Source organism: Oryctolagus cuniculus, chromosome 18 (genome assembly GCF_051225735.1).
Source record: "Oryctolagus cuniculus isolate XC-2025 breed Fujian yellow rabbit chromosome 18, ASM5122573v1, whole genome shotgun sequence".
NCBI classification, from domain to species: Eukaryota; Metazoa; Chordata; class Mammalia; order Lagomorpha; family Leporidae; genus Oryctolagus; species Oryctolagus cuniculus.
In genome coordinates this window covers 35,514,856-35,540,858 of record NC_142884.1, presented here as the reverse complement: position 1 = coordinate 35,540,858, position 26,003 = coordinate 35,514,856, and positions in this window count along the sequence as shown.

The window sequence follows — 26,003 nt, the reverse complement described above, 5'->3', positions numbered from 1 at the left end:
GTTCTGCATCCTGAGTGTAGGAAACACTTTACGGGAGTTCTGTAGCATGGGAGTAGTCTTACGAACTATGCGGGTTTTCAGTAGTCTGAGTAAAAGAGAAGAAGCTTACAGGATTTCTGTACATTGGAAGTAGTGAGAGGCAGTTTACAGGAGTTCTGCATCCTGAGTGTAGGAAACACTTTACGGGAGTTCTGTAGTATGGGAGTAGTCTTACGCACTATGGGGGTTTTCAGTTGTCTGAGTAAAAGAGAAGCAGCTTACAGGATTTCTGTACATTGGAAGTAGTGAGAGGCAGTTTACAGGAGTTCTGCATCCTGAGTGTAGGAAACACTTTACGGGAGTTCTGTAGCATGGGAGTAGTCTTACGCACTATGCGGGTTTTCAGTAGTTTGAGTAAAAGAGAAGCAGCTTACAGGATTTCTGTACATTGGAAGTAGTGAGAGGCAGTTTACAGGAGTTCTGCATCCTGAGTGTAGGAAACACTTTACGGGAGTTCTGTATTATGGGAGTAGTCTTACGCACTATGCGGGTTTTCAGCAGTCTTAGTAAAAGAGAAGCAGCTTACAGGATTTCTGTACATTGGAAGTAGTGAGAGGCAGTTTACAGGAGTTCTGCATCCTGAGTGTAGGAAACCTTTTACGGGAGTTCTGTAGCATGGGAGTAGTCTTACGCACTATGCGGGTTTTCAGTAGTCTGCGTAAAAGAGAAGCAGCTTACAGGATTTCTGTACATTGGAAGTAGTGAGAGACAGTTTACAGGAGTTTTGCATCCTGAGTGTATAAAACACTTTATGGGACTTCTGTAGCATGGGAGTAGTCTTACGCACTATGCGGGTTTTCAGCAGTCTGAGTAAAAGAGAAGCAGCTTACAGGATTTCTGTACATTGGAAGTAGTGAGAGGCAGTTTACAGGAGTTCTGCATCCTGAGTGTAGGAAACACTTTACGGGAGTTCTGTAGCATGGGAGTAGTCTTACGAACTATGCGGGTTTTCAGTAGTCTGAGTAAAAGAGAAGAAGCTTACAGGATTTCTGTACATTGGAAGTAGTGAGAGGCAGTTTACAGGAGTTCTGCATCCTGAGTGTAGGAAACACTTTACGGGAGTTCTGTAGTATGGGAGTAGTCTTACGCACTATGGGGGTTTTCAGTTGTCTGAGTAAAAGAGAAGCAGCTTACAGGATTTCTGTACATTGGAAGTAGTGAGAGGCAGTTTACAGGAGTTCTGCATCCTGAGTGTAGGAAACACTTTACGGGAGTTCTGTAGCATGGGAGTAGTCTTACGCACTATGCGGGTTTTCAGTAGTTTGAGTAAAAGAGAAGCAGCTTACAGGATTTCTGTACATTGGAAGTAGTGAGAGGCAGTTTACAGGAGTTCTGCATCCTGAGTGTAGGAAACACTTTACGGGAGTTCTGTATTATGGGAGTAGTCTTACGCACTATGCGGGTTTTCAGCAGTCTTAGTAAAAGAGAAGCAGCTTACAGGATTTCTGTACATTGGAAGTAGTGAGAGGCAGTTTACAGGAGTTCTGCATCCTGAGTGTAGGAAACCTTTTACGGGAGTTCTGTAGCATGGGAGTAGTCTTACGCACTATGCGGGTTTTCAGTAGTCTGCGTAAAAGAGAAGCAGCTTACAGGATTTCTGTACATTGGAAGTAGTGAGAGACAGTTTACAGGAGTTTTGCATCCTGAGTGTATAAAACACTTTATGGGACTTCTGTAGCATGGGAGTAGTCTTACGCACTATGCGGGTTTTCAGCAGTCTGAGTAAAAGAGAAGCAGCTTACAGGATTTCTGTACATTGGAAGTAGTGAGAGGCAGTTTACAGGAGTTCTGAATCCTGAGTGTAGGAAACACTTTACGGGAGTTCTGTAGCATGGGAGTAGTCTTACGCACTATGCGGGTTTTCAGTTGTCTGAGTTAAAGAGAAGCAGCTTACAGGATTTCTGTACATTGGAAGTAGTGAGAGGCAGTTTACAGGAGTTCTGCATCCTGAGTGTAGGAAACACTTTACGGGAGTTCTGTAGTATGGGAGTAGTCTTACGCGCTATGCGGGTTTTCAGTTGTCTGAGTAAAAGAGAAGCAGCTTACAGGATTTCTGTACATTGGAAGCAGTGAGAGGCAGTTTACAGGAGTTCTGCATCCTGAGTGTAGGAAACACATTACGGGAGTTCTGTAGCCTGGGATTAGTCTTACACACTATGCGGGTTTTCAGTAGTCTGAGTAAAAGAGAAGCAGCTTACAGGATTTCTGTACATGGGAAGTAGTGAGAGGCAGTTTACAGGAGTTCTGCATCCTGAGTGTAGGAAACACTTTACGGGAGTTCTGTTGTATGGGAGTAGTCTTACGCACTATGCGGGTTTTCAGCAGTCTGAGTAAAAGAGAAGCAGCTTACAGGATTTCTGTACATTGGAAGTAGTGAGAGGCAGTTTACAGGAGTTCTGCATCCTGAGTGTAGGAAACACATTACGGGAGTTCTGTAGCCTGGGATTAGTCTTACACACTATGCGGGTTTTCAGTAGTCTGAGTAAAAGAGAAGCAGCTTACAGGATTTCTGTACATGGGAAGTAGTGAGAGGCAGTTTACAGGAGTTCTGCATCCTGAGTGTAGGAAACACTTTACGGGAGTTCTGTAGCATGGAAGTAGTCTTACGCACTATGCGGGTTTTCAGTAGTTTGCGTAAAAGAGAAGCAGCTTACAGGATTTCTGTACATTGGAAGTAGTGAGAGGCAGTTTACAGGAGTTCTGCATCCTGAGTGTAGGAAACACTTTACGGGAGTTCTGTAGTATGGGAGTAGTCTTACGCACTATGCGGGTTTTCAGCAGTCTTAGTAAAAGGGAAGCAGCTTACAGGATTTCTGTACATTGGAAGTAGTGAGAGGCAGTTTACAGGAGTTCTGCATCCTGAGTGTAGGAAACACTACATGGGAGTTTTGCAGCATGGGAGTAGTCTGACGCACTATGCGGGTTTTCAGCAGTCTGAGTAAAAGAGAAGCAGCTTACAGGATTTCTGTACATTGGAAGTAGTGAGAGGCAGTTTACAGGAGTTCTGCATCCTGAGTGTAGGAAACACTAGATGGGAGTTCTGCAGCATGGGAGTAGTCTTACGCACTATGCGGGTTTTCAGCAGTCTGAGTAAAAGAGAAGCAGCTTACAGGATTTCTGTACATTGGAAGTAGTGAGAGGCAGTTTAAAGGAGTTCTGCATCCTGAGTGTAGGATACACTTTACGGGAGTTCTGTAGCATGGGAGTAGTCTTACGCACTATGCGGGTTTTCAGTAGTCTGAGTAAAAGAGAAGCAGCTTACAGGATTTCTGTACATTGGAAGTAGTGAGAGGCAGTTTAAAGGAGTTCTGCATCCTGAGTGTAGGAAACACTTTACGGGAGTTCTGTAGCATGGGAGTAGTCTTACGCACTATGCGGGTTTTCAGTAGTCTGAGTAAAAGAGAAGCAGCTTACAGGATTTCTGTACATTGGAAGTAGTGAGAGGCAGTTTACAGGAGTTCTGCATCCTGAGTGTAGGAAACACTTTACGGGAGTTCTGTAGTATGGGAGTAGTCTTACGCACTATGCGGGTTTTCAGTTGTCTGAGTAAAAGAGAAGCAGCTTACAGGATTTCTGTACATTGGAAGCAGTGAGAGGCAGTTTACAGGAGTTCTGCATCCTGAGTGTAGGAAACACTTTACGGGAGTTCTGTAGCATGGGAGTAGTCTTACGCACTATGCGGGTTTTCAGTAGTCTGAGTAAAAGAGAAGCAGCTTACAGGATTTCTGTACATTGGAAGTAGTGAGAGGCAGTTTACAGGAGTTCTGCATCCTGAGTGTAGGAAACACTTTACGGGAGTTCTGTAGTATGGGAGTAGTCTTACGCACTATGCGGGTTTTCAGCAGTCTTAGTAAAAGAGAAGCAGCTTACAGGATTTCTGTACATTGGAAGTAGTGAGAGGCAGTTTACAGGAGTTCTGCATCCTGAGTGTAGGACCCCTTTTACGGTAGTTCTGTAGCATGGGAGTAGTCTTACGCACTATGCGGGTTTTCAGTAGTCTGCGTAAAAGAGAAGCAGCTTACAGGATTTCTGTACATTGGAAGTAGTGAGAGGCAGTTTACAGGAGTTTTGCATCCTGAGTGTATAAAACACTTTATGGGAGTTCTGTAGCATGGGAGATGTCTCACGCACTATGCGGGTTTTCAGCAGTCTGAGTAAAAGAGAAGCAGCTTACAGGATTTCTGTACATTGGAAGTAGTGAGAGGCAGTTTACAGGAGTTCTGAAACCTGAGTGTAGGAAACACTTTACGGGAGTTCTGTAGCATGGGAGTAGTCTTACACACTATGCGGGTTTTCAGTAGTCTGAGTAAAAGAGAAGCAGCTTACAGGATTTCTGTACATTGGAAGTAGTGAGAGGCAGTTTACAGGAGTTCTGCATCCTGAGTGTAGGAAACACTTTACGGGAGTTCTGTAGTATGGGAGTAGTCTTACGCACTATGCGGGTTTTCAGTTGTCTGAGTAAAAGAGAAGCAGCTTACAGGATTTCTGTACATTGGAAGTAGTGAGAGGCAGTTTACAGGAGTTCTGCATCCTGAGTGTAGGAAACACTTTACGGGAGTTCTGTAGTATGGGAGTAGTCTTACGCACTATGCGGGTTTTCAGTTGTCTGAGTAAAAGAGAAGCAGCTTACAGGATTTCTGTACATTGGAAGCAGTGAGAGGCAGTTTACAGGAGTTCTGCATCCTGAGTGTAGGAAACACATTACGGGAGTTCTGTAGCCTGGGATTAGTCTTACACACTATGCGGGTTTTCAGTAGTCTGAGTAAAAGAGAAGCAGCTTACAGGATTTCTGTACATGGGAAGTAGTGAGAGGCAGTTTACAGGAGTTCTGCATCCTGAGTGTAGGAAACACTTTACGGGAGTTCTGTAGCATGGGAGTAGTCTTACGCACTATGCGGGTTTTCAGCAGTCTGAGTAAAAGAGAAGCAGCTTACAGGATTTCTGTACATTGGAAGTAGTGAGAGGCAGTTTACAGGAGTTCTGCATCCTGAGTGTAGGAAACACTACATGGGAGTTTTGCAGCATGGGAGTAGTCTGACGCACTATGCGGGTTTTCAGCAGTCTGAGTAAAAGAGAAGCAGCTTACAGGATTTCTGTACATTGGAAGTAGTGAGAGGCAGTTTACAGGAGTTCTGCATCCTGAGTGTAGGAAACACTAGATGGGAGTTCTGCAGCATGGGAGTAGTCTTACGCACTATGCGGGTTTTCAGTAGTCTGAGTAAAAGAGAAGCAGCTTACAGGATTTGTGTACATTGTGAGTAGTGAGAGGCAGTTTAAAGGAGTTCTGCATCCTGAGTGTAGGAAACACTTTACGGGAGTTCTGTAGCATGGGAGTAGTCTTACGCACTATGCGGGTTTTCAGTAGTCTGAGTAAAAGAGAAGCAGCTTACAGGATTTCTGTACATTGGAAGTAGTGAGAGGCAGTTTACAGGAGTTCTGCATCCTGAGTGTAGGAAACACTTTACGGGAGTTCTGTTGTATGGGAGTAGTCTTACGCACTATGCGGGTTTTCAGCAGTCTTAGTAAAAGAGAAGCAGCTTACAGGATTTCTGTACATTGGAAGTAGTGAGAGGCAGTTTACAGGAGTTCTGCATCCTGAGTGTAGGAAACCTTTTACGGGAGTTCTGTAGCATGGGAGTAGTCTTACGCACTATGCGGGTTTTCAGTAGTCTGCGTAAAAGAGAAGCAGCTTACAGGATTTCTGTACATTGGAAGTAGTGAGAGGCAGTTTACAGGAGTTTTGCATCCTGAGTGTATAAAACACTTTATGGGACTTCTGTAGCATGGGAGTGGTCTTACGCACTATGCGGGTTTTCAGCAGTCTGAGTAAAAGAGAAGCAGCTTACAGGATTTCTGTACATTGGAAGTAGTGAGAGGCAGTTTACAGGAGTTCTGAAACCTGAGTGTAGGAAACACTTTACGGGAGTTCTGTAGCATGGGATTAGTCTTACGCACTATGCGGGTTTTCAGTTGTCTGAGTAAAAGAGAAGCAGCTTACAGGATTTCTGTACATTGGAAGTAGTGAGAGGCAGTTTACAGGAGTTCTGCATCCTGAGTGTAGGAAACACTTTACGGGAGTTCTGTAGTATGGGAGTAGTCTTACGCACTATGCGGGTTTTCAGTTGTCTGAGTAAAAGAGAAGCAGCTTACAGGATTTCTGTACATTGGAAGCAGTGAGAGGCAGTTTACAGGAGTTCTGCATCCTGAGTGTAGGAAACACATTACGGGAGTTCTGTAGCCTGGGATTAGTCTTACACACTATGCGGGTTTTCAGTAGTCTGAGTAAAAGAGAAGCAGCTTACAGGATTTCTGTACATGGGAAGTAGTGAGAGGCAGTTTACAGGAGTTCTGCATCCTGAGTGTAGGAAACACTTTACGGGAGTTCTGTAGCATGGGAGTAGTCTTACGCACTATGCGGGTTTTCAGCAGTCTGAGTAAAAGAGAAGCAGCTTACAGGATTTCTGTACATTGGAAGTAGTGAGAGGCAGTTTACAGGAGTTCTGCATCCTGAGTGTAGGAAACACTACATGGGAGTTTTGCAGCATGGGAGTAGTCTGACGCACTATGCGGGTTTTCAGCAGTCTGAGTAAAAGAGAAGCAGCTTACAGGATTTCTGTACATTGGAAGTAGTGAGAGGCAGTTTACAGGAGTTCTGCATCCTGAGTGTAGGAAACACTAGATGGGAGTTCTGCAGCATGGGAGTAGTCTTACGCACTATGCGGGTTTTCAGCAGTCTGAGTAAAAGAGAAGCAGCTTACAGGATTTCTGTACATTGGAAGTAGTGAGAGGCAGTTTAAAGGAGTTCTGCATCCTGAGTGTAGGAAACACTTTACGGGGGTTCTGTAGCATGGGAGTAGTCTTACGCACTATGCGGGTTTTCAGTAGTCTGAGTAAAAGAGAAGCAGCTTACAGGATTTCTGTACATTGGAAGTAGTGAGAGGCAGTTTACAGGAGTTCTGCATCCTGAGTGTAGGAAACACTTTACGGGAGTTCTGTAGTATGGGAGTAGTCTTACGCACTATGGGGGTTTTCAGTTGTCTGAGTAAAAGAGAAGCACCTTACAGGATTTCTGTACATTGGAAGTAGTGAGAGGCAGTTTACAGGAGTTCTGCATCCTGAGTGTAGGAAACACTTTACGGGAGTTCTGTAGCATGGGAGTAGTCTTACGCACTATGCGGGTTTTCAGTAGTTTGCGTAAAAGAGAAGCAGCTTACAGGATTTCTGTACATTGGAAGTAGTGAGAGGCAGTTTACAGGAGTTCTGCATCCTGAGTGTAGGAAACACTTTACGGGAGTTCTGTAGTATGGGAGTAGTCTTACGCACTATGCGGGTTTTCAGCAGTCTTAGTAAAAGGGAAGCAGCTTACAGGATTTCTGTACATTGGAAGTAGTGAGAGGCAGTTTACAGGAGTTCTGCATCCTGAGTGTAGGAACCCTTTTACGGGAGTTCTGTAGCATGGGAGTAGTCTTACGCACTATGCGGGTTTTCAGTAGTCTGTGTAAAAGAGAAGCAGCTTACAGGATTTCTGTACATTGGAAGTAGTGAGAGGCAGTTTACAGGAGTTTTTCATCCTGAGTGTATAAAACACTTTATGGGACTTCTGTAGCATGGGAGTAGTCTTACGCACTATGCGGGTTTTCAGCAGTCTGCGTAAAAGAGAAGCAGCTTACAGGATTTCTGTACATTGGAAGTAGTGAGAGGCAGTTTACAGGAGTTCTGAATCCTGAGTGTAGGAAACACTTTACGGGAGTTCTGTAGCATGGGAGTAGTCTTACGCACTATGCGGGTTTTCAGTAGTCTGAGTAAAAGAGAAGCAGCTTACAGGATTTCTGTACATTGGAAGTAGTGAGAGGCAGTTTACAGGAGTTCTGCATCCTGAGTGTAGGAAACACTTTACGTGAGTTCTGTAGCATGGGAGTAGTCTTACGCACTATGCGGGTTTTCAGTTGTCTGAGTAAAAGAGAAGCAGCTTACAGGATTTCTGTACATTGGAAGCAGGGAGAGGCAGTTTACAGGAGTTCTGCATCCTGAATGTAGGAAACACTTTACGGGAGTTCTGTAGTATGGGAGTAGTCTTACGCACTATGCGGGTTTTCAGCAGTCTTAGTAAAAGAGAAGCAGCTTACAGGATTTCTGTACATTGGAAGTAGTGAGAGGCAGTTTACAGGAGTTGTGCATCCTGAGTGTAGGAAACACTAGATGGGAGTTCTCTAGCATGGGAGTAGTCTTACGCACTATGCGGGTTTTCAGTAGTCTGAGTAAAAGAGAAGCAGCTTACAGGATTTCTGTACATTGGAAGTAGTGAGAGGCAGTTTACAGGAGTTCTGCATCCTGAGTGTAGGAAACCTTTTACGGGAGTTCTGTAGCATGGGAGTAGTCTTACGCACTATGCGGGTTTTCAGTTGTCTTAGTAAAAGAGAAGCAGCTTACAGGATTTCTGTACATTGGAAGTAGTGAGAGGCAGTTTACAGGAGTTTTGCATCCTGAGTGTATAAAACACTTTATGGGACTTCTGTAGCATGGGAGTAGTCTTACGCACTATGCGGGTTTTCAGCAGTCTGAGTAAAAGAGAAGCAGCTTACAGGATTTCTGTACATTGGAAGTAGTGAGAGGCAGTTTACAGGAGTTCTGAATCCTGAGTGTAGGAAACACTTTACGGGAGTTCTGTAGCATGGGAGTAGTCTTACACACTATGCGGGTTTTCAGTAGTCTGAGTATAAGAGAAGCAGCTTACAGGATTTCTGTACATTGGAAGTAGTGAGAGGCAGTTTACAGGAGTTCTGCATCCTGAGTGTAGGAAACACTTTACGGGAGTTCTGTAGTATGGGAGTAGTCTTACGCACTATGCGGGTTTTCAGTTATCTGAGTAAAAGAGAAGCAGCTTACAGGATTTCTCTACATTGGAAGCAGTGAGAGGCAGTTTACAGGAGTTCTGCATCCTGAGTGTAGGAAACACTTTACGGGAGTTCTGTAGCCTGGGATTAGTCTTACACACTATGCGGGTTTTCAGTAGTCTGAGTAAAAGAGAAGCAGCTTACAGGATTTCTGTACATTGGAAGTAGTGAGAGGCAGTTTACAGGAGTTCTGCATCCTGAGTGTAGGAAACACTTTACGGGAGTTCTGTTGTATGGGAGTAGTCTTACGCACTATGCGGGTTTTCAGCAATCTTAGTAAAAGAGAAGCAGCTTACAGGATTTCTGTACATTGGAAGTAGTGAGAGGCAGTTTACAGGAGTTCTGCATCCTGAGTGTAGGAAACACATTACGGGAGTTCTGTAGCATGGGAGTAGTCTTACGCACTATGCGGGTTTTCAGCAGTCTGAGTAAAAGAGAAGCAGCTTACAGGATTTCTGTACATTGGAAGTAGTGAGAGGCAGTTTACAGGAGTTTTGCATCCTGAGTGTAGGAAACACTTTATGGGAGTTCTGTAGCATGGGAGTAGTCTTACGCACTATGCGGGTTTTCAGTAGTCTGCGTAAAAGAGAAGAAGCTTACAGGATTTCTGTACATTGGAAGTAGTGAGAGGCAGTTTACAGGAGTTCTGCATCCTGAGTGTAGTAAACACATTACGGGAGTTCTGTAGCATGGGAGTAGTCTTACGCACTATGCGGGTTTTCAGTAGTCTGAGTAAAAGAGAAGCAGCTTACAGGATTTCTCTACATTGGAAGTAGTGAGAGGCAGTTTACAGGAGTTCTGCATCCTGAGTGTAGGAAACACTACATGGGAGTTTTGCAGCATGGGAGTAGTCTGACGCACTATGCGGGTTTTCAGTAGTCTGAGTAAAAGAGAAGCAGCTTACAGGATTTCTCTACATTGGAAGTAGTGAGAGGCAGTTTACAGGAGTTCTGCATCCTGAGTGTAAGAAACACTACACAGGAGTTCTGTAGCATGGGATTAGTCTTACGCACTATGCGGGTTTTTAGTAGTCTGAGTAAAAGAGAAGCAGCTTACAGGATTTGTGTACATTGTGAGTAGGGAGAGGCAGTTTACAGGAGTTCTGCATCCTGAGTGTAGGAAACACTTTACGGGAGTTCTGTAGCATGGGAATAGTCTTACGCACTATGCGGATTTTTAGTAGTCTGAGTAAAAGAGAAGCAGCTTACAGGATTTGTGTACATTGTGAGTAGGGAGAGGCAGTTTACAGGAGTTCTGCATCCTGAGTGTAGGAAACACTTTACGGGAGTTCTGTAGTATGGGAATAGTCTTACGCACTATGCGGGTTTTCAGTTGTCTGAGTAAAAGAGAAGCAGCTTACAGGATTTCTGTACATTGGAAGTAGTGAGAGGCAGTTTACAGGAGTTCTGCATCCTGAGTGTAGGAAACACTTTACGGGAGTTCTGTAGCATGGGATTAGTCTTACGCACTATGCGGGTTTTCAGCAGTCTTAGTGAAAGAGAAGCAGCTTACAGGATTTCTGTACATTGGAAGTAGTGAGAGGCAGTTTACAGGAGTTCTGCATCCTGAGTGTAGGAAACACTTTACGGGAGTTCTGCAGCATGGGAGTAGTCTTACGCACTATGCGGGTTTTCAGCAGTCTGAGTAAAAGAGAAGCAGCTTACAGGATTTCTGTACATTGGAAGTAGTGAGAGGCAGTTTACAGGAGTTCTGCATCCTGAGTGTAAGAAACACTACACAGGAGTTCTGTAGCATGGGATTAGTCTTACGCACTATGCGGGTTTTTAATAGTCTGAGTAAAAGAGAAGCAGCTTACAGGATTTCTGTACATTGTGAGTAGGGAGAGGCAGTTTACAGGAGTTCTGCATCCTGAGTGTAGGAAACACTTTACGGGAGTTCTGTAGCATGGGAATAGTCTTACGCACTATGCGGGTTTTTAGTAGTCTGAGTAAAAGAGAAGCAGCTTACAGGATTTGTGTACATTGTGAGTAGGGAGAGGCAGTTTACAGGAGTTCTGCATCCTGATTGCAGGAAACACTTTACGGGAGTTCTGTAGTATGGGAGTATTCTTACGCACTATGCGGGTTTTCAGTTGTCTGAGTAAAAGAGAAGCAGCTTACAGGATTTCTGTACATTGGAAGTAGTGAGAGGCAGTTTACAGGAGTTCTGCATCCTGAGTGTTGGAAACACTCTACGGGAGTTCTGTAGCATGGGAGTAGTCTTACGCACTATGCGGGTTTTCAGCAGTCTGAGTAAAAGAGAAGCAGCTTACAGGATTTCTGTACATTGGAAGTAGTGAGAGGCAGTTTACAGGAGTTCTGCATCCTGAGTGTAGGAAACACTTTACGGGAGTTCTGTAGCATGGGAGTAGTCTTACGCATTATGCGGGTTTTCAGTAGTCTGAGTAAAAGAGAAGCAGCTTACAGGATTTCTGTACATTGGAAGTAGTGAGAGGCAGTTTAAAGGAGTTTTGAATCCTGAGTGTAGGAAACACTTTACGGGAGTTCTGTAGTATGGGAGTAGTCTTACGCACTATGCGGGTTTTCAGCAGTCTTAGTAAAAGAGAAGCAGCTTACAGGATTTCTGTACATTGGAAGTAGTGAGAGGCAGTTTACAGGAGTTCTGCATCCTGAGTGTAGGAAACACTTTACGGGATATCTGTAGCATGGGAGTAGTCTTACGCACTATGCGGGTTTTCAGTAGTCTGCGTAAAAGAGAAGCAGCTTACAGGATTTCTCTACATTGGAAGCAGTGAGAGGCAGTTTACAGGAGTTTTGCATCCTGAGTGTAGGAAACACTTTATGGGAGTTCTGTAGCATGGGAGTAATCTTACGCACTATGCGGGTTTTCAGCAGTCTGAGTAAAAGAGAAGCAGCTTACAGGATTTCTGTACATTGGAATTAGTGAGAGGAAGTTTACAGGAGTTCTGCATCCTGAGTGTAGGAAACACTTTACGGGAGTTCTGTAGCATGGGAGCACTCTTACGCACTATGAGGATTTTCAGTAGTCTGAGTAAAAGAGAAGCAGCTTACAGGATTTCTGTACATTGGAAATAGTGAGAGGCAGTTTACAGGAGTTCTGCATCCTGTGTGTAGGAAACACTTTACGGGAGTTCTGTAGTATGGGAGTAGTATTACGCACTATGGGGGTTTTCAGTTGTCTGAGTAAAAGAGAAGCAGCTTACAGGATTTCTGTACATTGGAAGTAGTGAGAGGCAGCTCAGGAGTTCTGCATCCTGAGTGTAGGAAACACTTTACGGGAGTTCTGTAGCATGGGAGTAGTCTTACGCACTATGCGGGTTTTCAGTAGTTTGAGTAAAAGAGAAGCAGCTTACAGGATTTCTGTACATTGGAAGTAGTGAGAGGCAGTTTACAGGAGTTCTGCATCCTGAGTGTAGGAAACACTTTATGGGAGTTCTGTAGTATGGGAGTAGTCTTACGCACTATGCGGGTTTTCAGCAGTCTTAGTAAAAGAGAAGCAGCTTACAGGATTTCTGTACATTGGAAGTAGTGAGAGGCAGTTTACAGGAGTTCTGCATCCTGAGTGTAGGAAACACTTTACGGGAGTTCTGTAGTATGGGAATAGTCTTACGCACTATGCGGGTTTTCAGTTGTCTGAGTAAAAGAGAAGCAGCTTACAGGATTTCTGTACATTGGAAGCAGTGAGAGGCAGTTTACAGGAGTTCTGCATCCTGAGAGTAGGAAACACTTTACGGGAGTTCTGTAGCCTGGGATTAGTCTTACACACTATGCGGGTTTTCAGTAGTCTGAGTAAAAGAGAAGCAGCTTACAGGATTTCTGTACATTGGAAGTAGTGAGAGGCAGTTTACAGGAGTTCTGCATCCTGAGTGTAGGAAACACTTTACGGGAGTTCTGTTGTATGGGAGTAGTCTTACGCACTATGCGGGTTTTCAGCAGTCTGAGTAAAAGAGAAGCAGCTTACAGGATTTCTGTACATTGGAAGTAGTGAGAGGCAGTTTACAGGAGTTCTGCATCCTGAGTGTAGGAAACACATTACGGGAGTTCTGTAGCATGGGAGTAGTCTTACGCACTATGCGGGTTTTCAGTAGTCTGCGTAAAAGAGAAGCAGCTTACAGGATTTCTGTACATTGGAAGTAGTGAGAGGCAGTTTACAGGAGTTTTGCATGCTGAGTGTAGGAAACACTTTATGGGAGTTCTGTAGCATGGGAGTAGTCTTACGCACTATGCGGGTTTTCAGTAGTCTGAGTAAAAGAGAAGCAGCTTACAGGATTTCTCTACATTGGAAGTAGTGAGAGGCAGTTTACAGGAGTTCTGCATCCTGAGTGTAGGAAACACTAGATGGGAGTTTTGCAGCATGGGAGTAGTCTTACGCACTATGCGGGTTTTCAGCAGTCTGAGTAAAAGAGAAGCAGCTTACAGGATTTCTGTACATTGGAAGTAGTGAGAGGCAGTTTACAGGAGTTCGGCATCCTGAGTGTAAGAAACACTACACAGGAGTTCTGTAGCATGGGATTAGTCTTACGCACTATGCGGGTTTTTAGTAGTCTGAGTAAAAGAGAAGCAGCTTACAGGATTTGTGTACATTGTGAGTAGGGAGAGGCAGTTTACAGGAGTTCTGCATCCTGAGTGTAGGAAACACTTTACGGGAGTTCTGTAGCATGGGAATAGTCTTACGCACTATGCGGGTTTTTAGTAGTCCGAGTAAAAGAGAAGCAGCTTACAGGATTTCTGTACATTGGAAGTAGTGAGAGGCAGTTTACAGGAGTTCTGCATGCTGAGTGTAGGAAACACTTTACGGGAGTTCTGTAGCATGGGATTAGTCTTACGCACTATGCGGGTTTTCAGCAGTCTTAGTGAAAGAGAAGCAGCTTACAGGATTTCTGTACATTGGAAGTAGTGAGAGGCAGTTTACAGGAGTTCTGCATCCTGAGTGTAGGAAACACTAGATGGGAGTTCTGCAGCATGGGAGTAGTCTTACGCACTATGCGGGTTTTCAGCAGTCTGAGTAAAAGAGAAGCAGCTTACAGGATTTCTGTACATTGGAAGTAGTGAGAGGCAGTTTACAGGAGTTCTGCATCCTGAGTGTAAGAAACACTACACAGGAGTTCTGTAGCATGGGATTAGTCTTACGCACTATGCGGGTTTTTAGTAGTCTGAGTAAAAGAGAAGCAGCTTACAGGATTTGTGTACATTGTGAGTAGGGAGAGGCAGTTTACAGGAGTTCTGCATCCTGAGTGCAGGAAACACTTTACGGGAGTTCTGTAGTATGGGAGTAGTCTTACGCACTATGCGGGTTTTCAGTTGTCTGAGTAAAAGAGAAGCAGCTTACAGGATTTCTGTACATTGGAAATAGTGAGAGGCAGTTTACAGGAGTTCTGCATCCTGAGTGTAGGAAACACTTTATGGGAGTTCTGTAGCATGGGAGCACTCTTACGCACTATGAGGATTTTCAGTAGTCTGAGTAAAAGAGAAGCAGCTTACAGGATTTCTGTACATTGGAAGTAGTGAGAGGCAGTTTACAGGAGTTCTGCATCCTGAGTGTAGGAAACACTTTACGGGAGTTCTGTAGTATGGGAGTAGTATTACGCACTATGGGGGTTTTCAGTTGTCTGAGTAAAAGAGAAGCAGCTTACAGGATTTCTGTACATTGGAAGTAGTGAGAGGCAGTTTACAGGAGTTCTGCATCCTGAGTGTAGGAAACACTTTACGGGAGTTCTGTAGCATGGGAGTAGTCTTACGCACTATGCGGGTTTTCAGTAGTTTGAGTAAAAGAGAAGCAGCTTACAGGATTTCTGTACATTGGAAGTAGTGAGAGGCAGTTTACAGGAGTTCTGCATCCTGAGTGTAGGAAACACTTTATGGGAGTTCTGTAGTATGGGAGTAGTCTTACGCACTATGCGGGTTTTCAGCAGTCTTAGTAAAAGAGAAGCAGCTTACAGGATTTCTGTACATTGGAAGTAGTGAGAGGCAGTTTACAGGAGTTCTGCATCCTGAGTGTAGGAAACACTTTACGGGAGTTCTGTAGTATGGGAGTAGTCTTACGCACTATGCGGGTTTTCAGTTGTCTGAGTAAAAGAGAAGCAGCTTACAGGATTTCTGTACATTGGAAGCAGTGAGAGGCAGTTTACAGGAGTTCTGCATCCTGAGAGTAGGAAACACTTTACGGGAGTTCTGTAGCCTGGGATCAGTCTTACACACTATGCGGGTTTTCAGTAGTCTGAGTAAAAGAGAAGCAGCTTACAGGATTTCTGTACATTGGAAGTAGTGAGAGGCAGTTTACAGGAGTTCTGCATCCTGAGTGTAGGAAACACTTTACGGGAGTTCTGTAGCATGGGAGTAGTCTTACGCACTATGCGGGTTTTCAGTAGTCTGCGTAAAAGAGAAGCAGCTTACAGGATTTCTGTACATTGGAAGTAGTGAGAGGCAGTTTACAGGAGTTTTGCATCCTGAGTGTAGGAAACACTTTATGGGAGTTCTGTAGCATGGGAGTAGTCTTACGCACTATGCGGGTTTTTTGTAGTCTGCGTAAAAGAGAAGCAGCTTACAGGATTTCTGTACATTGGAAGTAGTGAGAGGCAGTTTACAGGAGTTCTGCATCCTGAGTGTAGGAAACACTTTACGGGAGTTCTGTAGTATGGGAGTAGTATTACGCACTATGGGGGTTTTCAGTTGTCTGAGTAAAAGAGAAGCAGCTTACAGGATTTCTGTACATTGGAAGTAGTGAGAGGCAGTTTACAGGAGTTCTGCATCCTGAGTGTAGGAAACACTTTACGGGAGTTCTGTAGCATGGGAGTAGTCTTACGCACTATGCGGGTTTTCAGTAGTTTGAGTAAAAGAGAAGCAGCTTACAGGATTTCTGTACATTGGAAGTAGTGAGAGGCAGTTTACAGGAGTTCTGCATCCTGAGTGTAGGAAACACTTTATGGGAGTTCTGTAGTATGGGAGTAGTCTTACGCACTATGCGGGTTTTCAGCAGTCTTAGTAAAAGAGAAGCAGCTTACAGGATTTCTGTACATTGGAAGTAGTGAGAGGCAGTTTACAGGAGTTCTGCATCCTGAGTGTAGGAAACACTTTACGGGAGTTCTGTAGTATGGGAGTAGTCTTACGCACTATGCGGGTTTTCAGTTGTCTGAGTAAAAGAGAAGCAGCTTACAGGATTTCTGTACATTGGAAGCAGTGAGAGGCAGTTTACAGGAGTTCTGCATCCTGAGAGTAGGAAACACTTTACGGGAGTTCTGTAGCCTGGGATTAGTCTTACACACTATGCGGGTTTTCAGTAGTCTGAGTAAAAGAGAAGCAGCTTACAGGATTTCTGTACATTGGAAGTAGTGAGAGGCAGTTTACAGGAGTTCTGCATCCTGAGTGTAGGAAACACTTTACGGGAGTTCTGTAGCATGGGAGTAGTCTTACGCACTATGCGGGTTTTCAGTAGTCTGCGTAAAAGAGAAGCAGCTTACAGGATTTCTGTACATTGGAAGTAGTGAGAGGCAGTTTACAGGAGTTTTGCATCCTGAGTGTAGGAAACACTTTATGGGAGTTCTGTAGCATGGGAGTAGTCTTACGCACTATGCGGGTTTTTTGTAGTCTGCGTAAAAGAGAAGCAGCTTACAGGATTTCTGTACATTGGAAGTAGTGAGAGGCAGTTTACAGGAGTTCTGCATCCTGAGTGTAGGAAACACTACACAGGAGTTCTGTAGCATGGGAGTAGTCTTACGCACTATGCGGGTTTTCAGTAGTCTGAGTAAAAGAGAAGCAGCTTACAGGATTTCTCTACATTGGAAGTAGTGAGAGGCAGTTTACAGGAGTTCTGCATCCTGAGTGTAGGAAACACTACATGGGAGTTTTGCAGCATGGGAGTAGTCTGACGCACTATGCGGGTTTTCAGCAGTCTGAGTAAAAGAGAAGCAGCTTACAGGATTTGTGTACATTGGAAGTAGTGAGAGGCAGTTTACAGGAGTTCTGCATCCTGAGTGTAGGAAACACTTTACGGGAGTTCTGTAGTATGGGAGTAGTCTTACGCACTATGCGGGTTTTCAGTTGTCTGAGTAAAAGAGAAGCAGCTTACAGGTTTTCTGTACATTGGCAGTAGTGAGAGGCAGTTTACAGGAGTTCTGCATCCTGAGTGTAGGAAACACTCTACGGGAGTTCTGTAGCATGGGAGTAGTCTTACGCACTATGCGGGTTTTCAGTAGTCTGAGTAAAAGAGAAGCAGCTTACAGGATTTCTCTACATTGGAAGTAGTGAGAGGCAGTTTACAGGAGTTCTGCGTCCTGAGTGTAGGAAACACTACATGGGAGTTTTGCAGCATGGGAGTAGTCTGACGCACTATACGGGTTTTCAGCAGTCTGAGTAAAAGAGAAGCAGCTTACAGGATTTGTTTACATTGGAAGTAGTGAGAGGCAGTTTACAGGAGTTCTGCATCCTGAGTGTAAGAAACACTACACAGGAGTTCTGTAGCATGGGATTAGTCTTACGCACTATGCGGGTTTTCAGCAGTCTGAGTAAAAGAGAAGCAGCTTACAGGATTTGTGTACATTGTGAGTAGGGAGAGGCAGTTTACAGGAGTTCTGCATCCTGACTGTAGGAAACACTTTACGGGAGTTCTGTAGCATGGGAATAGTCTTACGCACTATGCGCGTTTTCAGTTGTCTGAGTAAAAGAGAAGCAGCTTACAGGATTTGTGTACATTGTGAGTAGGGAGAGGCAGTTTACAGGAGTTCTGCATCCTGAGTGTAGGAAACACTTTACGGGAGTTCTGTAGTATGGGAGTAGTCTTACGCACTATGCGGGTTTTCAGTTGTCTCAGTAAAAGAGAAGCAGCTTACAGGATTTCTGTACATTGGAAGTAGTGAGAGGCAGTTTACAGAAGTTCTGCATCCTGAGTGTAGGAAACACTAGATGGGAGTTCTGTAGCATGGGATTAGTCTTACCCACTATGTGCGTTTTCAGAAGTCTGAGTAAAAGAGAAGCAGCTTACAGGATTTGTGTACATTGGAAGTAGTGAGAGGCAGTTTACAGGAGTTCTGCATCCTGAGTGTAGGAAACACTTTACGGGAGTTCTGTAGCATGGGAGTAGTCTTACGCACTATGAGGGTTTTCAGTTGTCTGAGTAAAAGTGAAGCAGCTTACAGGATTTCTGTACATTGGAAGTAGTGAGAGGTAGTTTACAGGAGTTCTGCATCCTGAGTGTAGGAAACAGTTTACGGGAGTTCTGTAGTATGGGAGTAGTCTTACGCACTATGCGGGTTTTCAGTAGTCTGAGTAAAAGAGAAGCAGCTTACAGGATTTCTGTACATTGGAAGTAGTGAGAGGCAGTTTACAGGAGTTCTGCATCCTGAGTGTAGGAAACACTTAATGGGAGTTCTGTAGCATGGGAGTAGTCTTACGCACTATGCGGGTTTTCAGTAGTCTGCGTAAAAGAGAAGCAGCTTACAGGATTTCTGTACATTGGAAGTAGTGAGAGGCAGTTTACAGGAGTTCTGCATCCTGAGTGTAGGAAACACTTTATGGGAGTTCTGTAGCATGGGAGTAGTCTTAACCACTATGCGGGTTTTCAGCAGTCTGAGTAAAAGAGAAGCAGCTTACAGGATTTGTGTACATTGGAAGTAGTGAGAGGCAGTTTACAGGAGTTCTGCATCCTGAGTGTAGGAAACACTTTACGGGAGTTCTGCAGTATGGGAGTAGTCTTACGCATTATGCGGGTTTTCAGCAGTCTTAGTAAAAGAGAAGCAGCTTACAGGATTTCTGTACATTGGAAGTAGTGAGAGGCAGTTTACAGGAGTTCTGCATCCTGAGTGTAGGAAACACTAGATGGGAGTTCTGCAGCATGGGAGTAGTCTTACGCACTATGCGGGTTTTCAGCAGTCTGAGTAAAAGAGAAGCAGCTTACAGGATTTCTGTACATTGGAAGTAGTGAGAGCCAGTTTACAGGAGTTCTGCATCCTGAGTGTAGGAAACACTTTATGGGAGTTCTGTAGCATGGGAGTAGTCTTACGCACTATGCGGGTTTTCAGTAGTCTGAGTAAAAGAGAAGCAGCTTACAGGATTTCTGTACATTGGAAGTAGTGAGAGGCAGTTTACAGGAGTTCTGCATCCTGAGTGTAGGAAACACTTTACGGGAGTTCTGTAGTATGGGAGTAGTCTTACGCACTATGGGGGTTTTCAGTTGTCTGAGTAAAAGAGAAGCAGCTTACAGGATTTCTGTACATTGGAAGTAGTGAGAGGCAGTTTACAGGAGTTCTGCATCCTGAGTGTAGGAAACACGTTACCGGAGTTCTGTAGCATGGGAGTAGTCTTACGCACTATGCGGGTTTTCAGTAGTTTGAGTAAAAGAGAAGCAGCTTACAGGATTTCTGTACATTGGAAGTAGTGAGAGGCAGTTTACAGGAGTTCTGCATCGTGAGTGTAGGAAACACTTTACGGGAGTTCTGTAGTATGGGAGTAGTCTTACGCACTATGCGGGTTTTCAGCAGTCTTAGTAAAAGAGAAGCAGCTTACAGGATTTCTGTACATTGGAAGTAGTGAGAGGCAGTTTACAGGAGTTCTGCATCCTGAGTGTAGGAAACCTTTTACGGGAGTTCTGTACCATGGGAGTAGTCTTACGCACTATGCGGGTTTTCAGTAGTCTGCGTAAAAGAGAAGCAGCTTACAGGATTTCTGTACATTGGAAGTAGTGAGAGGCAGTTTACAGGAGTTTTGCATCCTGAGTGTATAAAACACTTTATGGGACTTCTGTAGCATGGGAGTAGTCTGACGCACTATGCGGGTTTTCAGCACTCTGAGTAAAAGAGAAGCAGCTTACAGGATTTCTGTACATTGGAAGTAGTGAGAGGCAGTTTACAGGAGTTCTGCATCCTGAGTGTAGGAAACACTACACAGGAGTTCTGTAGCATGGGAGTAGTCTTACGCACTATGCGGGTTTTCAGTAGTCTGAGTAAAAGAGAAGCAGCTTACAGGATTTCTGTACATTGGAAGTAGTGAGAGGCAGTTTACAGGAGTTCTGCATCCTGAGTGTAGGAAACACTACATGGGAGTTTTGCAGCATGGGAGTAGTCTGACGCACTATGCGGGTTTTCAGCAGTCTGAGTAAAAGAGAAGCAGCTTACAGGATTTGTGTACATTGGAAGTAGTGAGAGGCAGTTTACAGGAGTTCTGCATCCTGAGTGTAGGAAACACTTTACGGGAGTTCTGTAGTATGGGAGTAGTCTTACGCACTATGCGGGTTTTCAGTTGTCTGAGTAAAAGAGAAGCAGCTTACAGGTTTTCTGTACATTGGCAGTAGTGAGAGGCAGTTTACAGGAGTTCTGCATCCTGAGTGTAGGAAACACTCTACGGGAGTTCTGTAGCATGGGAGTAGTCTTACGCACTATGCGGGTTTTCAGTAGTCTGAGTAAAAGAGAAGCAGCTTACAGGATTTCTCTACATTGGAAGTAGTGAGAGGCAGTTTACAGGAGTTCTGCATCCTGAGTGTAGGAAACACTACATGGGAGTTTTGCAGCATGGGAGTAGTCTGATGCACTATGCGGGTTTTCAGCAGTCTGAGTAAAAGAGAAGCAGCTTACAGGATTTCTGTACATTGGAAGTAGTGAGAGGCAGTTTACAGGAGTTCTGCATCCTGAGTGTAAGAAACACTACACAGGAGTTCTGTAGCATGGGATTAGTCTTACGCACTATGCGGGTTTTTAGTAGTCTGAGTAAAAGAGAAGCAGCTTACAGGATTTGTGTACATTGTGAGTAGGGAGAGGCAGTTTACAGGAGTTCTGCATCCTGACTGTAGGAAACACTTTACGGGAGTTCTGTAGCATGGGAATAGTCTTACGCACTATGCGCGTTTTCAGTTGTCTGAGTAAAAGAGAAGCAGCTTACAGGATTTGAGTACATTGTGAGTAGGGAGAGGCAGTTTACAGGAGTTCTGCATCCTGAGTGTAGGAAACACTTTACGGGAGTTCTGTAGTATGGGAGTAGTCTTACGCACTATGCGGGTTTTCAGTTGTCTCAGTAAAAGAGAAGCAGCTTACAGGATTTCTGTACATTGGAAGTAGTGAGAGGCAGTTTACAGAAGTTCTGCATCCTGAGTGTAGGAAACACTTTACGGGAGTTCTGTAGCATGGGATTAGTCTTACCCACTATGTGCGTTTTCAGAAGTCTGAGTAAAAGAGAAGCAGCTTACAGGATTTGTGTACATTGGAAGTAGTGAGAGGCAGTTTACAGGAGTTCTGCATCCTGAGTGTAGGAAACACTTTACGGGAGTTCTGTAGCATGGGAGTAGTCTTACGCACTATGAGGGTTTTCAGTTGTCTGAGTAAAAGAGAAGCAGCTTACAGGATTTCTGTACATTGGAAGTAGTGAGAGGTAGTTTACAGGAGTTCTGCATCCTGAGTGTAGGAAACAGTTTACGGGAGTTCTGTAGTATGGGAGTAGTCTTACGCACTATGCGGGTTTTCAGTAGTCTGAGTAAAAGAGAAGCAGCTTACAGGATTTCTGTACATTGGAAGTAGTGAGAGGCAGTTTACAGGAGTTCTGCATCCTGAGTGTAGGAAACACTTAATGGGAGTTCTGTAGCATGGGAGTAGTCTTACGCACTATGCGGGTTTTCAGTAGTCTACGTAAAAGAGAAGCAACTTACAGGATTTCTCTACATTGGAAGTAGTGAGAGGCAGTTTACAGGAGTTCTGCATCCTGAGTGTAGGAAACACTTTACAGGAGTTCTATAGCATGGGAGTAGTCTTACGCACTATGCGGGTTTTCAGTTGTCTGCATAAAAGAGAAGCAGCTTACAGGATTTCTGTACATTGGAAGTAGTGAGAGGCAGTTTACAGGAGTTTTGCATCCTGAGTGTAGGAAACACTTTATGGGAGTTCTGTAGCATGGGAGTAGTCTTAACCACTATGCGGGTTTTCAGCAGTCTGAGTAAAAGAGAAGCAGCTTACAGGATTTCTGTACATTGGAAGTAGTGAGAGGCAGTTTACAGGAGTTCTGCATCCTGAGTGTAGGAAACACTTTACGGGAGTTCTGCAGTATGGGAGTAGTCTTACGCATTATGCGGGTTTTCAGCAGTCTTAGTAAAAGAGAAGCAGCTTACAGGATTTCTGTACATTGGAAGTAGTGAGAGGCAGTTTACAGGAGTTCTGCATCCTGAGTGTAGGAAACACTAGATGGGAGTTCTGCAGCATGGGAGTAGTCTTACGCACTATGCGGGTTTTCAGCAGTCTGAGTAAAAGAGAAGCAGCTTACAGGATTTCTGTACATTGGAAGTAGTGAGAGGCAGTTTACAGGAGTTCTGCATCCTGAGTGTAGGAAACACTTTACGGGAGTTCTGTAGCATGGGAGTAGTCTTACGCACTATGCGGGTTTTCAGTAGTCTGAGTAAAAGAGAAGCAGCTTACAGGATTTCTCTACATTGGAAGTAGTGAGAGGCAGTTTACAGGAGTTCTGCATCCTGAGTTTAGGAAACACTACATGGGAGTTTTGCAGCATGGGAGTAGTCTGACGCACTATGCGGGTTTTCAGCAGTCTGAGTAAAAGAGAAGCAGCTTACAGGATTTGTGTACATTGGAAGTAGTGAGAGGCAGTTTACAGGAGTTCTGCATTCTGAGTGTAGGAAACACTTTACGGGAGTTCTGTAGTATGGGAGTAGTCTTACGCACTATGCGGGTTTTCAGTTGTCTGAGTAAAAGAGAAGCAGCTTACAGGTTTTCTGTACATTGGCAGTAGTGAGAGGCAGTTTACAGGAGTTCTGCATCCTAAGTGTAGGAAACACTCTACGGGAGTTCTGTAGCATGGGAGTAGTCTTACGCACTATGCGGGTTTTCAGTAGTCTGAGTAAAAGAGAAGCAGCTTACAGGATTTCTCTACATTGGAAGTAGTGAGAGGCAGTTTACAGGAGTTCTGCATCCTGAGTGTAGGAAACACTACATGGGAGTTTCGCAGCATGGGAGTAGTCTGACGCACTATGCGGGTTTTCAGCAGTCTGAGTAAAAGAGAAGCAGCTTACAGGATTTCTGTACATTGGAAGTAGTGAGAGGCAGTTTACAGGAGTTCTGCATCCTGAGTGTAAGAAACACTACACAGGAGTTCTGTAGCATGGGATTAGTCTTACGCACTATGCGGGTTTTTAGTAGTCTGAGTAAAAGAGAAGCAGCTTACAGGATTTCTGTACATTGTGAGTAGGGAGAGGCAGTTTACAGGAGTTCTGCATCCTGACTGTAGGAAACACTTTACGGGAGTTCTGTAATATGGGAGTAGTCTTACGCACTATGCGGGTTTTCAGTTGTCTGAGTAAAAGAGAAGCAGCTTACAGGATTTCTGTACATTGTGAGTAGGGAGAGGCAGTTTACAGGAGTTCTGCATCCTGAGTGTAGGAAACAATTTACGGGAGTTCTGTAGTATGGGAGTAGTCTTACGCACTATGCGGGTTTTCAGTAGTCTGAGTAAAAGAGAAGCAGCTTACAGGATTTCTGTACATTGGAAGTAGTGAGAGGCAGTTTACAGGAGTTCTGCATCCTGAGTGTAGGAAACACTTTACGGGAGTTCTGCAGTATGGGAGTAGTCTTACGCACTATGCGGGTTTTCAGCAGTCTGAGTAAAAGAGAAGCAGCTTACAGGATTTCTGTACATTGGAAGTAGTGAGAGGCAGTTTACAGGAGTTCTGCATCCTGAGTGTAAGAAACACTACACAGGAGTTCTGTAGCATGGAATTAGTCTTACGCACTATGCGGGTTTTTAGTAGTCTGAGTAAAAGAGAAGCAGCTTACAGGATTTGTGTACATTGTGAGTAGGGAGAGGCAGTTTACAGGAGTTCTGCATCCTGAGTGTAGGAAACACTTTACGGGAGTTCTGTATCATGGGAATAGTCTTACGCACTATGCGGGTTTTTAGTAGTCTGAGTAAAAGAGAAGCAGCTTACAGGATTTCTGTACATTGGAAGTAGTGAGAGGCAGTTTACAGGAGTTCTGCATCCTGAGTGTAGGAAACACTTTACGGGAGTTCTGTAGCATGGGATTAGTCTTACCCACTATGCGGGTTTTCAGTAGTCTGAGTAAAAGAGAAGCAGCTTACAGGATTTGTGTACATTGGAAGTAGTGAGAGGCATTTTACAGGAGTTCTGCATCCTGAGTGTAGGAAACACTTTACGGGAGTTACGTAGCATGGGAGTAGTCTTACCCACTATGCGGGTTTTCAGTAGTCTGAGTAAAAGAGAAGCAGCTTACAGGATTTCTGTACATTGGAAGTAGTGAGAGGCAGTTTACAGGAGTTCTGCATCCTGAGTGTAGGAAACACTTTACGGGAGTTCTGTAGTATGGGAGTAGTCTTACGCACTATGCGGGTTTTCAGTTGTCTGAGTAAAAGAGAAGCAGCTTACAGGATTTCTGTACATTGGAAGTAGTGAGAGGCAGTTTACAGAAGTTCTGCATCCTGAGTGTAGGAAACACTTTATGGGAGTTCTGTAGCATGGGATTAGTCTTACGCACTATGCGGGTTTTCAGTAGTCTGCGTAAAAGAGAAGCAGCTTACAGGATTTCTGTACATTGGAAGTAGTGAGAGGCAGTTTACAGGAGTTCTGCATCCTGAGTGTAGGAAACACTTTAGAGGAGTTCTATAGCATGGGAATAGTCTTACGCACTATGCGGGTTTTCAGTTGTCTGAGTAAAAGAGAAGCAGCTTACAGGATTTCTGTACATTGGAAGTAGTGAGAGGTAGTTTACAGGAGTTCTGAATCCTGAGTGTAGGAAACACTTTACGGGAGTTCTGTAATATGGGAGTAGTCTTACGCACTATGCGGGTATTCAGTTGTCTGAGTAAAAGAGAAGCAGCTTACAGGATTTGTGTACATTGTGAGTAGGGAGAGGCAGTTTACAGGAGTTCTGCATCCTGAGTGTAGGAAACACTTTACGGGAGTTCTGTAGTATGGGAGTAGCCTTACGCACTATGCGGGTTTTCCGTAGTCTGAGTAAAAGAGAAGCAGCTTACAGGATTTCTGTACATTGGAAGTAGTGAGAGGCAGTTTACAGGAGTTCTGCATCCTGAGTGTAGGAAACACTTTACGGGAGTTCTGTAGCATGGGATTAGTCTTACGCACTATGCGGGTTTTTAGTAGTCTGAGTAAAAGAGAAGCAGCTTACAGGATTTCTGTACATTGGAAGTAGTGAGAGGCAGTTTACAGGAGTTCTGCATCCTGAGTGTAGGAAACACTTTACGGGAGTTCTGTAGCATGGGAGTAGTCTTATGCACTATGCGGGTTTTCAGTTGTCTGAGTAAAAGAGAAGCAGCTTACAGGATTTCTGTACATTGGAAGTAGTGAGAGGCAGTTTACAGGAGTTCTGCATCCTGAGTGTAGGAAACACTTTACGGGAGTTCTGTAGTATGGCTGTAGTCTCACCCACTATGCGGGTTTTCAGTTGTCTGAGTAAAAGAGAAGCAGCTTACAGGATTTCTGTACATTGGAAGTAGTGAGAGTCAGTTTACAGGAGTTCTGCATCCTGAGTGTAGGAAACACTTTATGGGAGTTCTGTAGCATGGGAGTAGTCTTACGCACTATGCGGGTTTTCAGTAGTCTGCGTAAAAGAGAAGCAGCTTACAGGATTTCTGTACATTGGAAGTAGTGAGCGGCAGTTTACAGGAGTTCTGCATCCTGAGTGTAGGAAACACTTTACAGGAGTTCTATAGCATGGGAGTAGTCTTACGCACTATGCGGGTTTTCAGTTGTCTGCGTAAAAGAGAAGCAGCTTACAGGATTTCTGTACATTGGAAGTAGTGAGAGGCAGTTTACAGGAGTTTTGCATCATGAGTGTAGGAAACACTTTATGGGAGTTCTGTAGCATGGGAGTAGTCTTACGCACTATGCGGGTTTTCAGCAGTCTGAGTAAAAGAGAAGCAGCTTACAGGATTTGTGTACATTGGAAGTAGTGAGAGGCAGTTTACAGGAGTTCTGCATCCTGAGTGTAGGAAACACTTTACAGGAGTTCTATAGTATGGGAGTAGTCTTACGCACTATGCGGGTTTTCAGCAGTCTTAGTAAAAGAGAAGCAGCTTACAGGATTTCTGTACATTGGAAGTAGTGAGAGGCAGTTTACAGGAGTTCTGCATCCTG